This window comes from Rhopalosiphum padi, unplaced genomic scaffold, assembly GCF_020882245.1.
Source record: "Rhopalosiphum padi isolate XX-2018 unplaced genomic scaffold, ASM2088224v1 scaffold6, whole genome shotgun sequence".
Classification (NCBI taxonomy): Eukaryota; Metazoa; Arthropoda; class Insecta; order Hemiptera; family Aphididae; genus Rhopalosiphum; species Rhopalosiphum padi.
In genome coordinates, this window is record NW_026870023.1 from 1 (window position 1) to 19,964 (window position 19,964).

Consider the following 19,964-nt stretch of genomic DNA (forward strand, 5'->3'; position numbering starts at 1 on the left):
TTTCATTAACTTTTATATCATAAAGTTATGAGATAAATTATTAATTTAGTTAATTAATTTATTTAAAATATTTATTTTGAAAATAAAAAATAGAATTTAATTCTATTAACTTAATACTTAAATTAATGATATAAGTTAAATAATTTAATAGAAAAATTAAAGACAAATAAAAATAAAGACAAAGGTAAAATTAATTTCCAAACTAAATATATTAATTTATCATAACGAAATCGTGGTAAAAACCCACGTAATCAAATAACTATAAATATAAAAATCAAAATAAAAATATTTAAATAAAATTTATTTATTATCAAACCAAAAAAACATTTCACATAATAGTATCCCTATAAATATAATTCTTATATATTCAGATATAAAAATAAAAATAAAAGATAAACTTCTAAATTCAATATTAAATCCAGAAACTAATTCTGATTCACCCTCAGAAAAATCAAAAGGAGAACGATTTATTTCAGCTAAAAATCTAATTAATAATAAAATAAACAAAAAAAAAAGAAAAAAAAAAAATTTTAAATTAATTTTGATAGATATAAAAATCATTTAAATTAAAACTATTAATTAAAAATATTAAATTTATAATAATAATTATTATTCTAACTTCATATGAAATCATTTGAGAAATAAACCGAATTATACCTAAAACTGAATAATTAGAATTCGAAGATCATCTAATTATTAAAAAAATATAAACTATTAAACTTGAACAACAAAATATATAAATTAAACCAAATCCTATAATATAGTTCATACCAATATAAGGATAAATAAATCAAAAAAAAATTGAAATTAATAAACCCAATAAAGGAGAAATTATAAAAATAAAAAAAATTTATATTACTCGGATAATTAACTTCTTTAAAAAATAATTTTAAACCCATCACCTATAGGTTGAAAAATACCTTTAATCAAAAACTTATTCGGACCTTTACGTAATTGAATATAACCTAAAACTTTACGCTCTAATAAAGTAAAAAAAGCAACTCTTATAAAAACTATTAAAAATAAAATCAAAAAATTAATAATTATAACAAATATAAAAATTACTATCTATAATAAAAATTATATAATTAAAATTCTAAATTTAACACAATTATCTGCCAAAATAGTTAAATTATTTTTATTCATTTAATAAAAATTTAATTTAATTATTTAATCCTTTCGTACTAAAACAAATTAATTTTTAAAAGATAGAAACCAACCTGGCTTACACCGGTTTGAACTCAAATCATGTAAGAATTTAAAGGTCGAACAGACCTAATACTTAAAATTTTGCACCTAAGATTAATCTTAATTCAACATCGAGGTCGCAAACTAATTTTTAAATTTGGACTTAAAAAATTAATTACGCTGTTATCCCTAAAGTAACTTTTTCCTTTAATTAAAAATTTTAATTCAAAAATTCATTAAATAATGTTAAATTTTAAAAAAAGTTTATTAATTTTTTTTATCACCCCAATAAAATAAATTATAAAAATAAAATATTTATAAAACCAAAAAAATTAAAATTAAAATTTATAAAGTTTTATAGGGTCTTATCGTCCCTTTAAATAATTTAAGCTTTTTTTACTTAAAAATAAAATTTTAATTATATAAATAATAAAGTTTATTTCTCATCAAATCTTTCATACAAGTCCTCAATTAAAAGACTAATTATTATGCTACCTTTGCACAGTCAAAATACTGCAGCTATTTAATAAATCATTGAGCAGATCCTATATTAAATTAAACTTAATACAATGTTTTTGTTAAACAGATGAAAATAATTTTTGCCGAATTCATAATTTATAAATGTAAATTATACTAATTTAATCATTATTACTATTAATTAAATATTCATTAATAAAATTTAATATTAATAATAAATAATTTATAATAAATTAAAAATAAATAAATAATAAATTTTTACAAACTTAAATAAAAATTTCTATTCCTATAAATTATTAAAATAAATAAATTATTATAAAAATTTCAAGCTTATCCCTAAAATAATTTAAATTTAAAATATTAATCAACAAAATCAAAATAACTTTTAAAATTTTAAATTAAATTTAAATCTTAAATAACTAAATATAATATAACGAATTAAATTTCAAAACTAATATTATTTTATAAATATTTATAACACAATAAATTAATAATAAAATTAACTCTATAAATTTTGAGAATTTAAAAAAAAATTAAAAATTTTAATCAACCCTGATACAAAAGGTACTAAATTAATTCTTTTATAAATTTAATTATTTCTTTCACAATACTATTAAACTATAAATCTATAAATTAATTTTTAATAAATACTAAAACCTTAAATAAATAAATTATTTTTATAAAAAATCAAATAAAAATTATTATATTAATAAAATAAATTTAAATAAAGTTTAACAACATCTTATCATTGTAAATGATATACTTAAATTTAGATATTTATTTAATCTTTCTAAATACACTTTCCAGTACATTTACTTTGTTACGACTTGTCTTATTTTTAATAAGAATGACGGGCAATATGTACATATTTTAGATCTTTCTTCATATTAACAAAATAAATAAATTTACTATTAAATCCAATTTCATTTTAATTTTCATTTAAAATCCAAAAATAAAATTTAATGTAACCCATTATATTCTTATTTATAAACCACATCTTGACTTAACATAAATTATAATAATAAATAAAGAAAATAAATTTTTTAATATATTCATGACAGCGATATATGAATTAATTAAATAAGTAAAATTAATCGTGGATTATCAATTAATAAACAGGTTCCTCTAATAAGACTAAAATACCGCCAAATTTTTTAAATTTAAAGAACATAACTATTAATTTTTTAGTAAATTAATTTAAATTTTTATAATAGGGTATCTAATCCTAGTTTTAAATAAAATTTAATAGAATAAAATAATTATAATAATAATATTTAATTAAATTTTACTTTTTAAAAAAAAATTAAATTATAAATTATATTTAATACTAATAACCAAACTATTTTATTTGTATATTATGTTTAACCGCAACTGCTGGCACATATTTAGTTTATACTTAAATTAATAATTAAATCTAAATTTCTTTAATATTTAATACTTAATACTGAGAATAATTAAAATCCTTTAAGAAATTATTAACAATCAAAAAATTTCATGTATCTTTTTAATTAAATAAAATTTTATAACAAAATAAATTATAATTATTAGTAAAATTAAAATAATACGGTTTTATAATATTATAAATTTTAAATAAATAAATTAAATCAAAATTTAAATAATTAACTGAATTATTTTAACTTTAATTCTAATATTTTTTAATTATAATACTATTTAAATTTTAAATCTAAATTTTAATACAATTTATTAGTTTCTGTTTTTTAAATATAATTACTTAAATTAATTATTTTAACTTTAATTCTAATATTTTTTAATTATAATACTATTTAAATTTTAAATCTAAATTTTAATACAATTTATTAGTTTCTGTTTTTAAATATAATTACTTAAATTAATTATTTTAATCAAATTAATATTATTAATATAAAATAACTAATACTTTTCTTCTTTACCTCTTATATATATATATACAATAAATATCTATATATATTCATATAAGGATTTATATATTAATATATATATATATATATTAAATGTATAGATTATTAACATCATATAAGGATTTATATATATATATATATATATATATATAAATATATAAGCTATATAGATGTATATTTATATTATATATATATACTATATACATATGAAGTCCTATATATGTATACTACTATACATATTTATAAATCCTCTATATACTCTTCTTCCTTCTTTTTTTTTTTGGAGGGGCATAGCCCCCCTTTTCAGATAAATAGAAACGTCATGCCTCATTAAAATATTTTTTTTTAAAAAATTTTCTGATATTTTTTTCTAATACATTTATAAACCAATAAACATTTTTTTATTAAATAATATTTTAAAAATAAAATGCCTGAAAAAGGGTTACTTTGATAGAGTAAATCATGTATTATATATACTTTTATTATACTTTAAGAATTAAACTAATCCATAAATTTCAAAAATTTATATGCATAAACACTTAAGTATAAGTAAATTAGAAAAATAAGCTAAATTAAGCTTTTGGATTCATACTTCAAATATAGAATAATATTCTTTTTTCTGATAAATTTAAATTTAACAAAAATAATATTTTTAATTATATTAATATTTAGAACTTTAATATCAATTTCAGCATCTAATTGACTTTCAATATGAATAGGGTTAGAATTAAACTTATTCTCAATTATTCCTATTTTAAATTTTAAATCATCAATTTACTCTATTGAAGCTACAATAAAATATTTCTTAATTCAAGCTTTTGCTTCAATTTTATTATTAATTTTCTTAATTAATAAAAATTTTTTTTTTTATAAATAATAGTAATATTTTAATTATTTTACCACTATTAATAAAATTAAGATTAATACCTTTTCACTTATGATTACCTTCAATAATAGAAGGATTAAATTGATTTTCATGCCTATTAATAATAACTTGACAAAAAATTTCCCCATTTGTTTTAATTTCATATCTAAATATTGATAAAAATTTAATTTTCTTAATTATTTTAATTTCAATAAACTCAATTTTTGGAATAAATCAAAATTCTATACGTAAAATCTTAGCAATATCTTCAATCAATAATTCAACATGAATACTATTTGCAATTTTAATAAATAATAAATTATGAATCAATTATTTTTTAATTTACTCAATTTTAAATTTTTTAATTATTAAAATTTTAAATAATTATAATATTAATTATATTAATCAAATAAAATTTTTTAATTTAAATTTTTTCTTTAAACTAAATTTAATAATATTAATTTTTTCAATTATAGGATTACCACCTATAATTGGGTTTTTAATAAAATGAATATTAATCAAAAACTTAATTTATAATAATTTATATTTAATTATAATAATATTAATTATATTAACAATTTTAAATTTATATTTTTATATTAAAATAACTTATTTCATATTATTTAATTTTAACTTATTCAATAAATGATATCTTCAATTAAAAAAAAATAATTACAACTTATTAATATTTATTAACTTCTTTAGATTATTTTTTAGTTATTTATTTATTTATTAAGGTTTTAAGTTAAATTAAACTATTAATCTTCAAAATTAAAAATATTTTTTTTTAAACCTTAATTAAAATAATTAATACCTTTAAATTTGCAATTTAATATCATAGAATTTGAATATAAAGTTATTGATAAAAAGATTTTTTAAATCTATATATAAATTTACAATTTATAACCTATTATCAGCCATTTTATCTATAAAATGAATCTTTTCAACTAATCATAAAGATATTGGAACTTTATATTTTTTATTTGGTATTTGATCAGGTATAATTGGTTCATCCCTTAGAATCTTAATTCGACTAGAACTAAGTCAAATTAATTCAATTATTAATAATAATCAATTATATAATGTAATTGTTACAATTCACGCTTTTATTATAATTTTTTTTTATATACCAATTGTTATTGGTGGTTTTGGAAATTGATTAATTCCTATAATAATAGGATGCCCTGATATATCATTCCCACGATTAAATAATATTAGATTTTGATTATTACCTCCTTCATTAATAATAATAATTTGTAGTTTTATAATTAATAACGGAACAGGAACAGGATGAACAATTTATCCCCCTTTATCTAATAATATTGCTCATAATAATATTTCAGTTGATTTATAACAATTTTTTCTCTACATTTAGCAGGAATCTCATCAATTTTAGGAGCAATTAATTTTATTTGTACAATTTTAAATATAATACCTAATAATATAAAATTAAATCAAATTCCATTATTCCCTTGATCAATTTTAATTACAGCTATATTATTAATTTTATCCTTACCTGTTTTAGCTGGTGCAATTACTATACTTCTTACTGATCGTAATTTAAATACATCATTCTTTGACCCTGCAGGAGGAGGAGATCCAATTCTTTATCAACATTTATTCTGATTTTTTGGACATCCAGAAGTATATATTTTAATTTTACCCGGATTTGGATTAATTTCACATATTATTAGTCAAGAAAGTAATAAAAACGAAACATTCGGTAATATTAGTATAATCTATGCTATACTAACTATTGGATTATTAGGATTTATTGTATGAGCACATCATATATTTACAATTGGAATAGACGTTGATACACGAGCATATTTTACATCAGCAACTATAATTATTGCAATTCCAACAGGAATTAAAATTTTTAGATGATTAGCTACTATTTATGGATCTAAAATTAATTTTTCACCTTCCACAATTTGATCTTTAGGTTTTATTTTTTTATTCACAATTGGAGGATTGACAGGAGTAATTCTTGCTAATTCATCTATTGATATCATTCTTCACGATACTTACTATGTAGTAGCTCATTTCCACTATGTATTATCAATAGGAATTGTATTTGCTATTATTGCTAGTTTAATTCATTGATTCCCAATTTTCACTGGATTTTCAATAAATAATTTTATTTTAAAAATTCAATTCATTTTAATATTTATTGGGGTAAATATAACTTTCTTCCCCCAACATTTTTTAGGTTTAAATGGTATACCTCGACGATACACAGATTACCCAAATAATTTTTTACTATGAAATATAATTTCATCAATTGGTTCAATAATTTCAACATTTAGAATTATTATTTTAATTTATTGTATTTGAAATAGAATTTTTTTTAAAAAAAAACAACTATTTTTAAATTAAATTTAAGAAATTCTATTGAATGAATTCATAATTTACCACCCTTAGAACATTCATATTCAGAATTACCTCTAATTATTAATTTCTAATATGGCAGAAACTATATGCAATGAACTTAAAATTCATTTATAAAGAATAATCTTTTTTTAGAAATTATAACTTGAATAAAACTAAGATTTCAAAATAGTAATTCACCACTAATAGAACAATTAATTTTTTTTTCACGATCATACAATTTTCATTATTATTATAATTATAACAACAATTACTTATATAATAATTTTTATTATAAAAAATAAATTTATTAATATTAAAATCTCTGAAAATCAAATAATTGAATTTATCTGAACTACAACTCCACCAATTATTTTAATTTTTATTGCTATACCTTCACTTCACCTACTATACTTAATAGATGAAATTAAATGCCCAATTTTAACAATTAAAATTTTTGGTCATCAATGATTCTGATCATATGAATATTCAGATTTTTCAAATATTGAATTTGAATCTTATATAATAAATGAATTAAATAAAGAAAATTTTCGATTAATTGAAGTAGATAATAAAACTATTATCCCATTTAAATTTAATATTCGACTCTTAATTTCGTCAGACGATGTAATTCATTCATGAACAATTCCAAGTTTAGCTATTAAAATTGATGCAATCCCAGGACGAATAAATCAAATTAATCTTTTTATAAATCGACCAGGAATATACTTTGGACAATGCTCAGAAATTTGTGGTATTAATCACAGATTTATACCTATTCAAATTGAATCAATTAATTTAAATAAATTTATTTATTGAATTAAAAATTTTTAATTCATTAGATGACTGAAAAGCAAAGTAATGATCTCTTAAATCAAAATATAGTAAATTAGCAATTACTTCTAATGAAAGAGATTAGTTAAAGCATAACATTAATTTGTCAAATTAAAATTATTTATTAATATCACTTAATTCCTCAAATAGCACCAATTAATTGATTAATTTTATTCTTATTTTTTTTTTCTACATTTTATGTAATCATAAACTTACTATATTTTAATTTTATTAAAAACTTAAAAATTAATTTTTTTAAAAAAAATAACATAAAAAATTACAACAAATTTATTTAATATTTTTGACCCATCAACAACAATTTTTAATTTAGAAATAAATTGAATCAGAACTCTTTTAATCATTTTATTTATACCAAACTTTTTATGAATCTTACCAAATCGAATAAACTGATTATTATTTAAAATATTTAATATACTAAACAATGAAATACTAATACTTTATAAAATAAAAAAAACTAAATCTCCTGCATTTTTATTTATTTCACTTTTTATATTTATTCTACTTAATAATTTTTTTAGCTTATTCCCATATATTTTTTCATCATCAAGTCATATAGTATTTTCTGTTACTTTAGCTATTCCATTTTGAATATTTTTTATTATTTTGTCAACTTGTAAAAACACTAAAAATATAATTGCACACTTGATTCCTTTAAATACACCAATTTACCTAGCCCCATTAATAACAATTATTGAAACAATAAGAATTATTATTCGACCAATATCTCTTTCTATTCGTTTAACAGCTAATTTAATTGCAGGACATTTATTAATAACTCTATTAAATTTTAATTCACTTATAATTATTATTATTTTTATTCAAATATTTATAATAATTTTTGAATTATGCGTAGCTTTAATTCAAAGTTATGTATTCTCAATTCTTTCATCTTTATACTCTAGTGAATAATGATAAAAATTAATCAACCATATTTTATTTTAAGATTAAGTCCATGACCTATCTTAATAGCATTTAATACATTTAATTTAATAATTTCTAATATTATAATTATAAATTTTAAAATAAATATAATATCATTATTTAATCTACTAATAATTATTAGTATTTCTATCTTATGATGACGAGATGTAATTCGAGAAAGAACATTTCAAGGTAATCATAATTTTTATATTATAAATTTAATCAAATTTAGAATAATCTTATTTATTATCTCTGAAATATTTTTATTTATTTCTTTTTTTTGAAATTTTCTACACAATTCTTTAGCACCATCAATTGAACTAGGACTAAATTGACCACCAAAAAATATTATATATTTTCAATCCATTATTAATTCCTTTATTAAATACAATTATTTTATTAACATCAAGTTTTACTGTTACTTTAGCTCATCTTTACTTACTTAATAATTCTAAAAAAAAAAACTATCATTTTTATAAATTTAACAATTATTTTAAGTATCTACTTTCTAATACTTCAAATATTAGAATATAAACAAGCTACATTTACATTCTCAGATTCAATTTTTGGTTCTTCTTTTTATATAGCAACAGGATTTCATGGTTTACATGTAATTATCGGAACAATTTTTTTAATTATCAATCTTATACGAATAATTAAACTTCACTTTTCTCATATTCATCATATCAGATTTGAATTAGGAGCTTGATATTGACATTTTATTGATATCATTTGACTATTTCTTTATATAACTTTTTATTGATGAAATAATTAATTTTATTAATATAAATTAGTATATTTGATTTCCAATCAAAAAGTTTAAAATTTAAATAAAATAATTATATTAAATTTAATTTCAATAATTGTAATATTTATTATTTTAATAATTCTTTTTATACTAATAATTATAATTAATATAAAAATAAAATTTAATTATAATAAGTCAGCACCCTTTGAATGTGGTTTTGACCCATTTAATAAATCACGAATCCCATTTTCATTAAATTTTTATTTAATTGCAATTATTTTTTTAATTTTTGATATCGAAATTTCAATTATTATACCAATAATTTTAAACTTTAAGATTTCAAACATAATTTACTTTAATTTAATGTTTATTATTTTTTTTATATTTATAATTATTACTATTTTTTATGAATGAAAATTTGGATCATTAAATTGAAAAATTTAAAGGATAATAGTTAAAATTTATAACATTTAATTTGCTTTTAAAAATTATTTTATAATTTATCTTAAATAAGAAGTAATAAATTACATATTAATTTCGACTTAATAATAGATTTTTTTAATCCTTATTTTTAATTGAAACCAAAATAGAGGTTTATTACTGTTAATAATAATATTGAAAAAAAAATTCCAATTAAAAAGATTTTTAAAAAAGAAGCTGCTAACTATCTTTTAAAGCATTATTAATGTTTAATCTTTAAATATTTATTAGTTTAAAATAAAACATTATATTTTCAATATAAAAATAATATATTATTTATAAATAATTTTTTAAAAAATAAAATTTTTAAAAATTTGCAAAGGTAGCTACCTTACCATAAAAAAAAATTAAAATTAAATCAAAATTTTACCTTTTTTTAAAAACACAAAAATAACCTTAACTAAGATTTAGTCTTTATTTCAAAATAAAACTTTTTTTTTAAAAAATAAAATTTTTAAAAATTTGCAAAGGTAGCTACCTTACCATAAAAAAAAATTAAAATTAAATCAAAATTTTACCTTTTTTTAAAAACACAAAAATAACCTTAACTAAGATTTAGTCTTTATTTCAAAATAAAACTTTTTTTTTAAAAAATAAAATTTTTAAAAATTTGCAAAGGTAGCTACCTTACCATAAAAAAAAAATTAAAATTAAATCAAAATTTTACCTTTTTTTAAAAACACAAAAATAACCTTAACTAAGATTTAGTCTTTATTTCAAAATAAAACTTTTTTTTTAAAAAATAAAATTTTTAAAAATTTGCAAAGGTAGCTACCTTACCATAAAAAAAAATTAAAATTAAATCAAAATTTTACCTTTTTTTAAAAACACAAAAATAACCTTAACTAAGATTTAGTCTTTATTTCAAAATAAAACTTTTTTTTTAAAAAATAAAATTTTTAAAAATTTGCAAAGATAGCTACCTTACCATAAAAAAAAATTAAAATTAAATCAAAATTTTACCTTTTTTTAAAAACAAAAAAATAACCTTAACTAAGATTTAGTCTTTATTTCAAAATAAAACTTTTTTTTTAAAAAATAAAATTTTTAAAAATTTGCAAAGGTAGCTACCTTACCATAAAAAAAAATTAAAATTAAATCAAAATTTTACCTTTTTTTAAAAACACAAAAATAACCTTAACTAAGATTTAGTCTTTATTTCAAAATAAAACTTTTTTTTTAAAAAATAAAATTTTTAAAAATTTGCAAAGGTAGCTACCTTACCATAAAAAAAAAATTAAAATTAAATCAAAATTTTACCTTTTTTTAAAAACAAAAAAATAACCTTAACTAAGATTTAGTCTTTATTTCAAAATAAAACTTTTTTTTTAAAAAATAAAATTTTTAAAAATTTGCAAAGGTAGCTACCTTACCATAAAAAAAAAATTAAAATTAAATCAAAATTTTACCTTTTTTTAAAAACACAAAAATAACCTTAACTAAGATTTAGTCTTTATTTCAAAATAAAACTTTTTTTTTAAAAAATAAAATTTTTAAAAATTTGCAAAGATAGCTACCTTACCATAAAAAAAAATTAAAATTAAATCAAAATTTTACCTTTTTTTAAAAACAAAAAAATAACCTTAACTAAGATTTAGTCTTTATTTCAAAATAAAACTTTTTTTTTAAAAAATAAAATTTTTAAAAATTTGCAAAGGTAGCTACCTTACCATAAAAAAAAAATTAAAATTAAATCAAAATTTTACCTTTTTTTAAAAACACAAAAATAACCTTAACTAAGATTTAGTCTTTATTTCAAAATAAAACTTTTTTTTTAAAAAATAAAATTTTTAAAAATTTGCAAAGGTAGCTACCTTACCATAAAAAAAAAATTAAAATTAAATCAAAATTTTACCTTTTTTTAAAAACACAAAAATAACCTTAACTAAGATTTAGTCTTTATTTCAAAATAAAACTTTTTTTTTAAAAAATAAAATTTTTAAAAATTTGCAAAGGTAGCTACCTTACCATAAAAAAAAAATTAAAATTAAATCAAAATTTTACCTTTTTTTAAAAACACAAAAATAACCTTAACTAAGATTTAGTCTTTATTTCAAAATAAAACTTTTTTTTTAAAAAATAAAATTTTTAAAATTATTTAAAAAATTTAAATTTACCTTTATATCTTCAATATAATGCTCTATAATTAAGCTATTCAAATTTAATAATTAAAAAATAAAATAATTAAAAATCATAAAAAAAATAATAAAATATAAACCTTATAACTATTTAAAAAAATATTTTGACTAAATAAAATTAATTTTTTAAAAAAAAAAATTAAACCTCTATTTAAATTATATTCAATTCAACCAACCTCGAAAACTTTTAAAGAAAAAAAACCAACATAAAGAAAATTATTTAAAAAAAAATTAACCTTAAAAAATAATAAATTTCATATTATACCAAAAAAAAAAAACATTAAATAAAGAAATAAAATAACTTATAGAAAATAAAAAATTATTAAGTTCAAAAAAAAATCAAATTCTAAAAAATAAAATTAAAACTCTTAAAATTTTAAATTTAAATTCTAATAAAATTAAATCAAACTTATAAAATATCAATCATATAAAAAAAGAACCAAAAAAAATTATAATAAATCTAATAAATATTATTCTAATAATCAAAATTTTTCTTTCAAATTTAACAATTATTATATAATTATATATAGAAAAATTTATTATTATTAAATAATAAATTACACGAATAGAATAAAAAAAAGTTAAAAAAAAAGAAAATAAAAAAAAAAAAAAAAAAAAAAAAATTTAAATTTATTATTAAAAAATATTCAAAAATTAAATCCTTTGAATAAAAACTACAAAAAAAAGGAAAACCACATAAAGACATTAAAGTAAATATAAAAATTAAACCACAAAAAGGTAAATAATCAATTAAACCACCCATTTTACGAATATCTTGATTATTATTTATATTTAAAATTAAAATCCCAGCTCTTAAAAATATTATAGATTTAAATAAAGCATGTATTAATAAATAAAAAAAAACATATATCAATTTTACCTAAACATAAAATTATAAATATAAATCTTATTTGTCTTAAAGTAGAAAAAGCAATAATTTTCTTTAAATCAAATTCAAAAATTGCATTCAAACCAGCTATTAATATTGTCAAACAAGAAATTACTATTAAATAATTTAAAAAAGAAAAATTTAAAAAAATTTCATTAAAACGAATTATTAAGTAAATACCAGCAGTAACTAAAGTAGAAGAATGAACTAATGAAGAAACAGGAGTAGGGGCTGCTATAGCTAAAGGAAGTCAAGAAGAAAAAGGAATCTGAGCTCTCTTAGTTAAAGAAGCTATTATAATTATCAATATAATAAAAAATAAATAATTTAAATTAACATAATAATCAATTAAAATAAAATTTCAAGAACCAAAATTTAATATTCAAATTATAGATATAATAATAAATAAATCACCTAAACGATTTAAAATAACTGTTACTAAACCTGAACTATAAGATTTTTTATTTTGATAAAAAACAACTAAACAAAAAGAAACCATCCCTAAACCATCCCAACCTAATAAAATTCTAATCAAATTAGGACTAATAACCAAAAAAAAATATAAATATAATAAAAAAATTTATTAATATTAAAAATCGACTCTTATTAAAATCATAATTTATATATTCTATACTATATAATAAAATTATAGAAGAAATTAAAAAAACAAAAGAAATAAATATTAAAGATATTCAATCTATTAAAATAACATATAAAACTATACAAGAATTAAAAAAAAAAAATATATATTCAATAAAATAAAATTTATCAAAATAAATCATTAATAAACCTATAATAAAAAAAACTACAAATAAAATAAAATAAAAAAAAAAAAAAAAAAAAAAAAAAATTAAATTTAATTATTTAAATATAAAAATATAATCTTTAATTCCACAAATTAATATTTTAAATAAACTATTTAAATAACAAAATAATTCTATAATTAAAAAAATTAAATTTAATGGAACTCAATGCATAAATAATAATATATATTCTCTTAAATTAATATAAACTAAATAATTTATATTAAAAAATAATTTACCATATTGAGTATATAAATATAAATATAAACTATATAAAAATATTAAAATTATAATTAAAAAATATAATATATAAAAATAATCTAATCAAATTATTAAACTAATTAATAAAAATAATTCACCAAATAAATTTAAAGATGGGGGAAAAGATATATTTGAAGAACATAATAAAAATCACCAAAATGATAAAACAGGATAAATATTAATTAAACCCTTATTTAAAAATAAACTTCGACTTTTAAAACGTAAATAACAAATATTTCTTAAACAAAATAAACCAGAAGAACATAAACCATGGCCAAATATTAAAATTAATGAACCAAAATAACCACAATTATTTAAAGTTAAAAACCCAATAATTACTAAAGCTATATGAACAACAGAAGAATAAGCAATCAAAATTTTTAAGTCTCTCTGAAAAAAACAAACTAATCTTAAAACCAATATACCTAATAAACATAAAGAAATAAATAAATAATTAAATTTTAAGTTAACTTTAAAAACTAATATTAAAACATGATAAATACCAAAACCACCTAATTTTAATATAATCCCAGCTAAAATTATTGAACCACTAATAGGAGCCTCAACATGAGCCTTTGGAAGTCAAATATGAAATATAAATAAAGGTATCTTAACTAAAAAAATTATTATTAAAAATAAATAATAATAAAAATTTAAATTATATAAGTAATCATAATAATATATAAATATAAAATTAAAATTATTTAAACTCAATAAACAAGAAAAAAAAGGTAAAGAAAAAAAAATTATATAAATAAATAAATAAAAACCAGCCTTAAAACGCTCATATTGATAACCTCAACCATAAATTAAAATAATAACAGGAATTAAATTAATTTCATAAAAAATATAAAATAAAATAAAATTATTTCTAAAAAAACAAAAATAAAAAATAATAATAAAAATAAATATTAAAAAATTAAAATACTTTAAATAATTATTCTTAAGACTAAATCTAGAAATATAAACTAATCTAATAATTCAAACACCTAATATAAATATCAAATAAGAAAATATATCTATACCAAATAAATAACTAACATTTAAAAAATAATTAAACATAGGTATCTTGAAATATATAAAAAAAAAAAAAAAAAAAAAAAAATTCTGGGCTAATCATCATCTTTTAAAATTAAGACTAAAAAAAATCATACTAAATAAAATTAATATTAAAATTATTAACATTGTAAAATTATTAATGACTTTAAGTAATCATTACCATATATACGAACTATTAAAATCAAAATTGTTAAACCTAAAACTCTTTCACTAATACAAAAAATAAAAAAAATTAATAATAAAACATATTGTTTAATAAATATTATTAAATTTAATAAAAATAATAAAGATAAAATTAATAATAAATATTCTAATCCTAAAAGTATTATTAATAAATGATTAAAATTAAAAATATAAAATAAAACTCCAGAAAATAATATAAATATTAATACTAAAATAAATAAATTTATCATTTTAATAGTTTAAAAAAAAACATTGATATTGTAAATCAAAATTATAAAATTATTTAAAATAAATCAGTATAAATATATACATATTATCATTAATCTCCAAAATTAATATTTTAATTAAAATATATACTGAATTTTAAAATTTATTTTATTAACTAATTTAACCATAGCAATTTTATTAACTATAATAAAATCACCAATTAGATCAAACTTAATCATTTTAATTCAAACTATAACTTTAACATTAATAATTAATATAATTACTAAAACAGCATGAATTTCATTTATAGTATTTATCTTATACATTGGAGGATTAATAATTATTTTTTTTATATATTTCAAGAATTGCTTTTAATGAATTAAATATTAATAAAAATTATAAAATTATAATTTATAAATTAACATTAATTTTAATGTTAATCTTTTATTTAAAATTAAATCTCAATCTTGAAAATTTCAATTATGAAAATAAATTTATATTTGAAGATAATTTTAATTTATTAAATATATTCATAATACCAAATAATTTAATAATTTATTTAATTATCTTAATCCTTTTTTTTATATTAATTTTAATTATTTGAATACTAAAAATTAATAAAGGACCAATTCGACAAAAAAATAATTAATGAAAAAAAATATACTAAAAACTTTATCCCCAATATTAAATTTACCTACACCAGCTAGAATTAGTTTTATATGAAATTTTGGATCTTTATTAATAATTTGTTTAATTAATCAAATTTTAACAGGATTATTTTTTAGCCTTCCATTATAAAACAGATATTAATTTAGCTTTTCAAAGAATTATTAATATAAATCGAAATATTAACTTTGGATGATTAATCCGATCTTTCCATGCAAATGGGGCTTCTATATTTTTTATTATAATTTATATTCATATTAGACGAGGTATCTATATAAATTCTTTCAACTTTAAAATAACATGAATTATTGGAGTAATTTTATTATTATTAACAATAATAACAGCATTTGTAGGTTATGTATTACCATGAGGACAAATATCATTTTGGGGGGCAACAGTAATCACAAATTTATTATCAGCAATTCCTTATTTAGGAAATTCAATTGTTATTTGAATTTGAGGGGGATTCTCAATTAATAATGCTACATTAACACGATTTTTCTCAATCCATTTTATTTTACCATTTATTATTATTTTATTTACTTTTATTCACTTATTCTTTCTTCATTTAACAGGTTCTAATAATCCACTAGGAATTAATAGAAATTTTGATAAAATTACTTTTTCTCCATATTTTCTAATTAAAGATTTAATTGGATTAATCATATTTATATGAATATTTTTTATTTTAGCTTTAATTTTTCCATACCTACTAAATGATCACAATAATTTTATTATAGCAAATTCAATAATTACACCAAATCACATTCAACCAGAATGATATTTTTTATTTTCTTATTCAATTTTACGAGCAATCCCTAATAAATTAGGAGGGGTTATTGCTTTAATACTTTCAATTTTAATTTTATTAATCTTACCTATATTAAACAATAAAAATTTTTTAAGAAATAAATTTTACCCATTAAATAAATTTTTATTCTGAATATTTATTATAACATTTTTTATTTTAACCTGAATTGGGATACAACCAGTTGAATACCCATTTATTACAACAGGGCAAATTTTTACAACAATTTATTTTTCTTACTTTTTCATTAACTTTTATATCATAAAGTTATGAGATAAATTATTAATTTAGTTAATTAATTTATTTAAAATATTTATTTTGAAAATAAAAAATAGAATTTAATTCTATTAACTTAATACTTAAATTAATGATATAAGTTAAATAATTTAATAGAAAAATTAAAGACAAATAAAAATAAAGACAAAGGTAAAATTAATTTCCAAACTAAATATATTAATTTATCATAACGAAATCGTGGTAAAAACCCACGTAATCAAATAACTATAAATATAAAAATCAAAATAAAAATATTTAAATAAAATTTATTTATTATTCAAACCAAAAAACATTTCACATAATAGTATCCCTATAAATATAATTCTTATATATTCAGATATAAAAATAAAAATAAAAGATAAACTTCTAAATTCAATATTAAATCCAGAAACTAATTCTGATTCACCCTCAGAAAAATCAAAAGGAGAACGATTTATTTCAGCTAAAAATCTAATTAATAATAAAATAAACAAAAAAAAAAGAAAAAAAAAAAATTTTAAATTAATTTGATAGATATAAAAATCATTTAAATTAAAACTATTAATTAAAAATATTAAATTTATAATAATAATTATTATTCTAACTTCATATGAAATCATTTGAGAAATAAACCGAATTATACCTAAAACTGAATAATTAGAATTCGAAGATCATCTAATTATTAAAAAAATATAAACTATTAAACTTGAACAACAAAATATATAAATTAAACCAAATCCTATAATATAGTTCATACCAATATAAGGATAAATAAATCAAAAAAAAATTGAAATTAATAAACCCAATAAAGGAGAAATTATAAAAATAAAAAAATTTATATTACTCGGATAATTAACTTCTTTAAAAAATAATTTTAACCCATCACCTATAGGTTGAAAAATACCTTTAATCAAAAACTTATTCGGACCTTTACGTAATTGAAATATAACCTAAAACTTTACGCTCTAATAAAGTAAAAAAAGCAACTCTTATAAAAACTATTAAAAATAAAATCAAAAAATTAATAATTATAACAAATATAAAAAATTACTATCTATAATAAAAATTATATAATTAAATTCTAAATTTAACACAATTATCTGCCAAAATAGTTAAATTATTTTTATTCATTTAATAAAAATTTAATTTAATTATTTAATCCTTTCGTACTAAAACAAATTAATTTTTAAAAGATAGAAACCAACCTGGCTTACACGGTTTGAACTCAAATCATGTAAGAATTTAAAGGTCGAACAGACCTAATACTTAAAATTTTGCACCTAAGATTAATCTTAATTCAACATCGAGGTCGCAAACTAATTTTTAAATTTGGACTTAAAAAATTAATTACGCTGTTATCCCTAAAGTAACTTTTTCCTTTAATTAAAAATTTTAATTCAAAAATTCATTAAATAATGTTAAATTTTAAAAAAAGTTTATTAATTTTTTTTATCACCCCAATAAAATAAATTATAAAAATAAAATATTTATAAAACCAAAAAAATTAAAATTAAAATTTATAAAGTTTTATAGGGTCTTATCGTCCCTTTAAATAATTTAAGCTTTTTTACTTAAAAATAAAATTTTAATTATATAAATAATAAAGTTTATTTCTCATCAAATCTTTCATACAAGTCCTCAATTAAAAGACTAATTATTATGCTACCTTTGCACAGTCAAAATACTGCAGCTATTTAATAAATCATTGAGCAGATCCTATATTAAATTAAACTTAATACAATGTTTTTGTTAAACAGATGAAAATAATTTTTGCCGAATTCATAATTTATAAATGTAAATTATACTAATTTAATCATTATTACTATTAATTAAATATTCATTAATAAAATTTAATATTAATAATAAATAATTTATAATAAATTAAAAATAAATAAATATAATAAATTTTTACAAACTTAAATAAAAATTTCTATTCCTATAAATTATTAAAATAAATAAATTATTATATAAAAATTTCAAGCTTATCCCTAAAATAATTTAAATTTAAAATATTAATCAACAAAATCAAAATAACTTTTAAAATTTTAAATTAAATTTAAATCTTAAATAACTAAATATAATATAACGAATTAAATTTCAAAACTAATATTATTTTATAAATATTTATAACACAATAAATTAATAATAAAATTAACTCTATAAATTTTGAGAATTTAAAAAAAAATTAAAAATTTTAATCAACCCTGATACAAAAGGTACTAAATTAATTCTTTTATAAATTTAATTATTTCTTTCACAATACTATTAAACTATAAATCTATAAATTAATTTTTAATAAATACTAAAACCTTAAATAAATAAATTATTTTTATAAAAAATCAAATAAAAATTATTATATTAATAAAATAAATTTAAATAAAGTTTAACAACATCTTATCATTGTAAATGATATACTTAAATTTAGATATTTATTTAATCTTTCTAAATACACTTTCCAGTACATTTACTTTGTTACGACTTGTCTTATTTTTAATAAGAATGACGGGCAATATGTACATATTTTAGATCTTTCTTCATATTAACAAAATAAATAAATTTACTATTAAATCCAATTTCATTTTAATTTTCATTTAAAATCCAAAAATAAAATTTAATGTAACCCATTATATTCTTATTTATAAACCACATCTTGACTTAACATAAATTATAATAATAAATAAAGAAAATAAATTTTTTAATATATTCATGACAGCGATATATGAATTAATTAAATAAGTAAAATTAATCGTGGATTATCAATTAATAAACAGGTTCCTCTAATAAGACTAAAATACCGCCAAATTTTTTAAATTTAAAGAACATAACTATTAATTTTTTAGTAAATTAATTTAAATTTTTATAATAGGGTATCTAATCCTAGTTTTAAATAAAA

At 16.3% G+C, this 19,964-nt stretch overlaps 5 pseudogenes across 3 annotated transcripts; 3 read left to right on the forward strand and 2 right to left on the reverse strand.

Annotated features, from left to right (window-relative positions):
• Positions 1–25: 25 nt before the first annotated feature.
• Positions 26–3,048, reverse strand: LOC132931568 (NADH-ubiquinone oxidoreductase chain 1-like; annotated as a pseudogene).
• Positions 3,049–3,990: 942 nt separating this feature from the next.
• On the forward strand, positions 3,991–7,634 carry LOC132931569 (cytochrome c oxidase subunit 1-like; annotated as a pseudogene). Its single transcript, XR_009662743.1, has 2 exons — positions 3,991–4,004; positions 5,689–7,634. The product of XR_009662743.1 is annotated as a cytochrome c oxidase subunit 1-like (transcript).
• Positions 6,951–7,634, forward strand: LOC132931574 (cytochrome c oxidase subunit 2-like; annotated as a pseudogene).
• A 328-nt stretch (positions 7,635–7,962) lies between these two features.
• LOC132931573 (cytochrome c oxidase subunit 3-like) lies at positions 7,963–9,349 on the forward strand (annotated as a pseudogene). The gene has a single exon (XR_009662747.1). The product of XR_009662747.1 is annotated as a cytochrome c oxidase subunit 3-like (transcript).
• Positions 9,350–16,252: 6,903 nt separating this feature from the next.
• Positions 16,253–18,112, reverse strand: LOC132931572 (NADH-ubiquinone oxidoreductase chain 1-like; annotated as a pseudogene). Its single transcript, XR_009662746.1, has one exon. The product of XR_009662746.1 is annotated as an NADH-ubiquinone oxidoreductase chain 1-like (transcript).
• Positions 18,113–19,964: the final 1,852 nt, after the last annotated feature.